General features: G+C 30.9%; 1 pseudogene; it reads left to right on the forward strand.

Moving 5' to 3' along the window:
- The first annotated feature begins 6,599 nt into the window (after window positions 1-6,599).
- On the forward strand, window positions 6,600-6,717 carry LOC123394195 (annotated as a pseudogene).
- Window positions 6,718-7,074: the final 357 nt, after the last annotated feature.

Genomic DNA, 7,074 nt, shown 5'->3' on the forward strand with positions numbered 1-7,074 from the left:
AACCTATGAGGTTTATCTGTAGTTTTAACTCTTTCTTTCTGTGATTTTTCCCAGTAGTCATGTAAATGACTGCAATATAACGGACATTGAGGATAAAGGACTGAATAGAACAATCTTTGGCCTCATGAAGTTGAGAATCTAGAAAGGGAGTCAAACAATTCAATCATTCAGAGACAATTTATTGAGTGCCTGGCCTAAGATGAGCACCACAAAACCCCAGCCCAGAGGAATCATTTTAATGGGAGAGATAGATAATAGGTAAGCCAACTTTAAAAAGAAAAAAATTGTACTGGTTTTTCTTTAATAGTGATGCATATTTGAACTAAATAAGCACATTTTAAAAAGAGCAGTGATTAAGAAGAGGTTTTGTAACTGAGTGGTCCGAAAGGGCCTCCCTGAAAAAGTCTGTTTTGAACAGATTTCTGAATAATATCAGCTAGGAAGCTGCGTAAAAATCTCAGGGATGGGTGATTTTTCCAGTCAAAAAACTGTAAAGGCTCCAAAGTCACAATACAGCTGTAAGTTTCTCTAATAAAGTAACTTCTGACAAAGAATGAGAAGAAATAACTAACCCAGGTTTGAAAGAAAAGGGACAGACTTTCTATGGAATTAATATTTAATTAAAGCTCTAAAGGACAAAAATACAATAGAGCAAAATTCTGGTGACGCTGATATACCTAATGAAAATTCATAAACAAGGTGTGGGTAGCAAAGAGTGTGTGGGAATGTTGGTAAGAACAGTGGGGAAGAGTCATCCCTGAACATTTTCTTAAATGAAGCAATTCTTGTGTTTTTTAAAGGGTAAATTGGAGTTTGCCTAAGTGATTAGAGAAGGATGCCTTGGCTTATGGAAGTTCAAAGCCATAAAGATGTGATAAACTACTGCAGATATTTTCATGTATGTTTGTTGTTGCTTCTAGTAATGGTGATCTAAAAACTCCTACTTAAGACAACTTAAAAATCCAGACAAAATAGCTTTTAAAGTTAAAAATATCAGAATGATTATAAAAATAAGTGAGGGATTACTGGGCCAAAATACGAAACACAATGAGAGTCTAGAGATATATGCCCTGAAGCCATTTTAGCTATGAGAGCATTAGAAACTGCTAAAACACACTGAGCTGTGTTTTTAATAGACACTCGATACTAGAGAAACAAAATTCAAAATCCAGCAGCAATCAAATTTGAGGACTTTGGTACAACCCAAATTTAAGTTGAGATCCCCAAAGCACAAGGAGAAGCAGAAATAAGACTATAGCCTACCTTGCCTTCTGTGTAAACTGAGAAAGTCAACCACTGAATTTGGAGTATGATTGTCTTGTAGAGTCTCAGATATAAGAGAAAATCCTGCCAAGGAGGACCATACCATTATTATAGCTCTTAATTATCCCTACTCAATAAGAGTTTCAAATATAATGTCTTGAACATAGCAAAATGGAACAAAGCACACAAAGAAAAACCATTAACAAGATTTGATAGACAAAATGGGATTAAGTATGATATTAAAATGATCAATAAATATTGTAAAATGGCTTGATTACTCTGCTCAAAGAAATGAGAGGGGAAGCAAATTGAACAAAAAACTGAAACTAAAAATGATATTGAGAAAGATTTTATAAATGAACCAAATGGATACTCTAGAACTTTAAAGATATGACAGCCAATTTAAGATACCACAGGGGTGCCTGGGTGGCTCACTTAATTAAACCTCCAATTCTTTTTCCTTTTTTTTAACACCTTAATTTTATTTTATTTCTTTCATTTTGGCTCAGGTCATGATGTCAGGGTTGTGAAATAGTGCCCAGAGTTGGGCTCTGTGCTGAGCCTGGAGCCTGCTTAAGATTCTTTTTCCTTCTTTTTCTATCCCTCCCTGTGCTCTCACTCGCTCGCTCTCTCTTGCTTGCAAATAAATAAATAAATAGATAGATAGATAGATAGATAATAGACAAAGCAAAATAAAAGCAGATTATGAAAATAAATATAAAGTTTTTGAAATGAAAGCAAGTTCAAAATAAAATAGAGAAGACCTACACAGCTAAAAGTTCATTCAGAAAATCTACTATTAAAGAAGTCAGTATGACACAATGTTAAGATATCAAAAGATTGGAGCATGTACTTTACGGAAAGGGTAATCCAAATGGCCACTCATATGTAAAAACTGTTTATCTTTATTATGAATCTGGAATTTAATTAAATTAAATTAAAAATAAATTAAAACCTAGAATGCCATACTATTACACACTTACCATATTGGGAAACAGTAAAAATGTCTTGCAAGAATGTGAAAGAATGACAGTGCCCATAATAAAAACATTTGAGGTAAGTTGGACAATATTTAGAAAACTTAAAAATTAAAAAAAAAATTTGGTCGATTCCTAGAAATACAACATGGAACTAAATGAATATTTTCACCAGGATATGAAAACAGATGATTATAGTTATTTCATTCATAACGGCAGATCAGTAGTGGTATATTTGCACAATGTTACATTAAATAAGAGAGAATATTAACAAACTGGGAGAAGGGGACAGGTTGTTATCATAAACAGATCTTCTATGGTTCTGATTATGTTCTATTTCTCAAAATCTTTAAGTTAAAAAATTTTCAAATTTATATCTAACTAGATAGATATAGATAGATGATAGATAGACAGATATCCCAGAAGCTGCAATGCTAGGCTAAGACCATGCTTTTAAGGGCTTTTCTATATTCTACTAAATACTTTAAACCATTCATTATATCATAGCTCAGTGTTCGAATCTCCATTTGTTTCCTCAGTTTTCTAATATTTATCTTAAGGTGACCTGATCCAGACTTTTGATCACCTTTGTCTAAATATTTCTATTTTAACAAAGTCCTTTTTAATACTCAGAGACTAAAACTTAGAAAAATACTCTGATTTTTATCTCACTAGATTGGAAAATATATGGTTACCCATTAACTAATGATATCCATGTCTACATTAGCTCCATGACATTTTTAATTCTTGGGAGCTCTTGGTTAAATGGATTTTTTAAGCTTCCTTTAAATGAAGCTTTAAGCCATCACCACATGAATAAAATTAAAGAACTAACTGAAAACAAGCCAAGTATTTACAGAGTAATAGAATGTGCAGTGGAAAGAGTACAATTCTGAAATCATAAAGCCTAAATTAGTGTGATGCATCTTTACTAGCCATGTAATCATAAACCAGTTATCTAAATGTGTTAGCCTCAGTTTTTTTTCACCCATGAAATGGTGATGATAATACTTATTATGCAGAGTTGTTGTGTGGATGTAATGAAGCATGGAGCATGAGAGTCTCATATTCCATGCTAAAATGATAGCTATTTTTATACTTATAATAATTCTAGTAATAGTAATTAAATTGTTCAAAATGATAATATTCATTTATATTGAGACATTGTATTGACTATTCATAGACACATTTACCAAAATAAATTTCATTTTACTTTACCCCCTCTGAGGCTATATATTCCTTAATTCAATATGAATCTCATTATGAATAATAATTATCATGATAAATATGCAGATTTTTCTTCTATTTATTTTTAGGGAAGTATCCTTTACTGTTGAACATAAAGAAACTTAAGCAAGTCTGTCTTATTCAAAATTTGCATGCTGCTTTCTTATGAAACTAGATTATAGAGTTGTATGAAATAAATTCATGCAGTTAAGACATTTATGTTTGGAAAACTGGGTGGTCAGTTTAGTATTTCAAAAGAAGATTTTAAATTTAAACCTTAAAACTGAGCTCTTTCAGCTCAGTTTTATAGACCATCCATGCTTCATAAGTATTCCTTCATTGTAAACTAACTAATAGTGTTTGTCACAGTGTATATAACTAAAATGAATTTTGTATTCTATTATTTCAGAGTTAGTTGCAGTTTCTACTTCCTTACTTCCTTTTTTGAAAAATAGATTAATTCTACAAAAAGTTTTTTCCAGCTTTATTGAAAAATAATTGACATATTATAATTTGTAAATTTAAGAAATGATTTCTTATAACACTGCAAACTTTTAACATTGTGTAAACTTTGTACAATTTGATAAATTGGTATACATCTGTATTGCAATATAATCTACATAAAAATGTTAATACATCTACTATCTCATATAGTTGCCTCTGTTTTTTATGCATGTATTGTAAGGAATTTTAAGATCTACTCTCTTAGCAACTTTTATGTATATAGTACAGTAGAGATAAACTTCAGAGGTCTTGTGGGTTTTGTTCCAGACTGCCTCAATAAAGCGATTATCTCAATAAACTAAGTCAAATCATTATTTTTTTTTTTTGGTTTCCCAGTGAAATAAAAAATTATGTTTCCCAGTGCATATAAAAAATAAACACTATACTGTACAGTTCAAAAGCATTATGTCTTTAAGGAAAAACAATGTATATACCTTAACTAAACTAGTTCTGAGTTTTCAGTGGGTCATAATTACTGATCACAGATCACCATAACAAATACAATAATAATGAAAAAACTTGAAATATTGCAAGAATTACCAACATGTGACAGAGAGACACAAAATGAACAAATGTTGTTAGAAAAATGGTGGCAGCAGACCTATTTTATACAAGATTGCTATAAACTTTCAACTTGTAAGAATGTGATATATGCAAAATTTAATAAAGGGAAGCACAATTTAAAAAAGTATGTATATATTATTAACTATGATCATCATGCTGTACATTAGATCCCCAGAACTTTTTCATATTATAGTTGCAAGTTTGTACCCTTTGACCACCTTATTCCACCCCAGGTTCACCCCTTGTCAACTCAACTCTAAGTTTCCATTAGTTTGCTTTTTCTTCAGATTCTGTATGTAAGGGATATCGTAATACAGAAATTAAAAAATATATAAAATCTTTGAAATATTTCACTTAGTATAATACCTTCAAGATCTATCCATGGTATTGTAAATGGCAGTATTTATTAATTTTTCATGGTTAAGGAGTATTCCATAGTATATATTTACCATACTTATTTTATTCATTCATCCATTAATGGATACTGAAGTTATTTCCATCTCTTGCTTAGAGTTAATAATTTTATAATGAACATAAGAGTGCAGATATGTCTTCGAATAGTGACTTCGTTTCCTTTAGATATATACCTAGAAGTGGGATTACTGAATCATATGGTAATTTGACTTTTAATAATATGAATAGTCTCCATACTGTTTTCCATACAAATTTATATCCCTATCACAGTGCATAAGTTCCCCATTTCCCCAATATTTACCAAAATTTGTAAGTTTTAATTTTTTGGTAGTATATATTCTAATAGGTAGTAATATCTTGCTGTATTTTTCAGAGGTAAACAAAAACAACAACATAATGACTTTGCCCTGAGTTTTTTACGTTGATTACTTTTTAATGCTCCTGTTGGTCATTTATATAACTTTTTTGAAAAAAAAAGTCTATTGAGATCCTTTTGCTATTTTTTTAATTATATATTTTTTTTCTTTTTGTATCTGTTGGTTATTAACCTCTTTTCAGATATAAGATTTGTAAGTATTTTCTTCCATTCTGTGGATTGTGTTTTCATTCCCTTTTTTTTTTGGCAATGCAGAAACTTTAGTTTGATGTAATAACATTTATTTATTTTTGCTTTTTTTGCTTGTGTTTTTCGTCTGGTATCCAAAAACTATTGGCAAGACCAATGTCAAGGAGAACTTTTCCTATGTTTTCCTTTAGGAGATTTAGTTTCATGCATCACATTTAAGTCTTTAATCTATTTCAAGTTAAGATTTATGAGTGATATAAGGTTCCAGTTTCATGCTGGTTTATGTGACTATTCAGTTTTAAATATCATTTACTGAACAGACTATCTTTACCCATTACATATGTTGGCCCCTGTCAAATATTAGGTGACTGTATGAAAGGATTTATTTCTGGACTCTCAATTCTGTTCTACTTGTTTATTGGTCTGTTTTTATGCCAGTATACTTTATTGTTTTGAGCATGAGGGCTTTGTAGTATAGTTTCAAATCAAGAAGTGTAATTTCGCTTCTTCATTCTTTCTCAGAACTGCTTTGATTATTTGTTGTCTTTTATGGTCTCATATAAATTTTAGGATTCTTTACTTACTTCTGTAAAAACACAATATTGGATTTTTTAAAAGATTATTTATTTATTTATTTATTTGAGAGAGAGAGATGAGAAGCAGGCAGAGAGGCAGGCAGAGAGAGAAGAGGTAGCAGCTTCCTGCTGAGCAGAGAGGCTGATGTGGGGCTCGATCCCAGGACCCTGGGATCATGACTTGAGCCGAAGGCAGAGGCCTAAAGCACTGAGCCACCCATGTGCCCCTAACATTGGATTTTTGATAGGAATTGAATTTACAGATGGTTTTCGGTAGTATGGACATTTTAACAATGTTAATTCTTACCATTCATAAATATGAGCTATCTTTCCATTTGTGTCTCCTTCAACTTCTTTATCAATGTCATAGATTATGGGGTACAGATCTTTCATCATCTTAGTTAAATCTTATCCTAAGTATTTTATTACTTTTGATGCTAGTGTGAATTAGATTGTTTTCCTTATTTTTTCAGATAGTTCATCATTAGAGTGTTAAAATGCTCCTGTCTTGTGCTTACTTTGGCAGCACATATACTAAAATTGGAATGATGCAGAGAAGATTAGCGTGATCACTGAGCAAGGATGATATGAAAAACTATTTAAAAAAACGAAACAAAACAAAATTCTTGTCTTTTATATATTTATCTTGTATTTGGCAGCTTTGCTAAACTTGTTTATTCAAAAATTTTTATGGAGTTTTTAGGATTTTTTTACATGTAAGTTCATGTTATCCAAAAAAAGAAAATTTTACTTCTTCCTTTTTTTTTTTTTTTGGAGTCTTTTATTTCTTTGTGTTCCTTGTTTCTCTGGCTAGGACATCCAGTACTATGTCAAATGAGAGTAGTGAAAGTGGACACACTTGTGTTTTTTCTGATCTTTAAGGGGAAAACTTTCAAACTTTTTTGATTGAATATGAGATTAGCTCTGGGCTTGCAATATGTGATTTTTTCTTTAATGGATTTTTTAAATTATTTTTTTAAATTTT

This window comes from Mustela putorius, unplaced genomic scaffold (assembly GCF_011764305.1).
Source record: "Mustela putorius furo isolate JIRA1106 unplaced genomic scaffold, ASM1176430v1.1 tig00001854_pilon_pilon_pilon, whole genome shotgun sequence".
Classification (NCBI taxonomy): domain Eukaryota; kingdom Metazoa; phylum Chordata; class Mammalia; order Carnivora; family Mustelidae; genus Mustela; species Mustela putorius.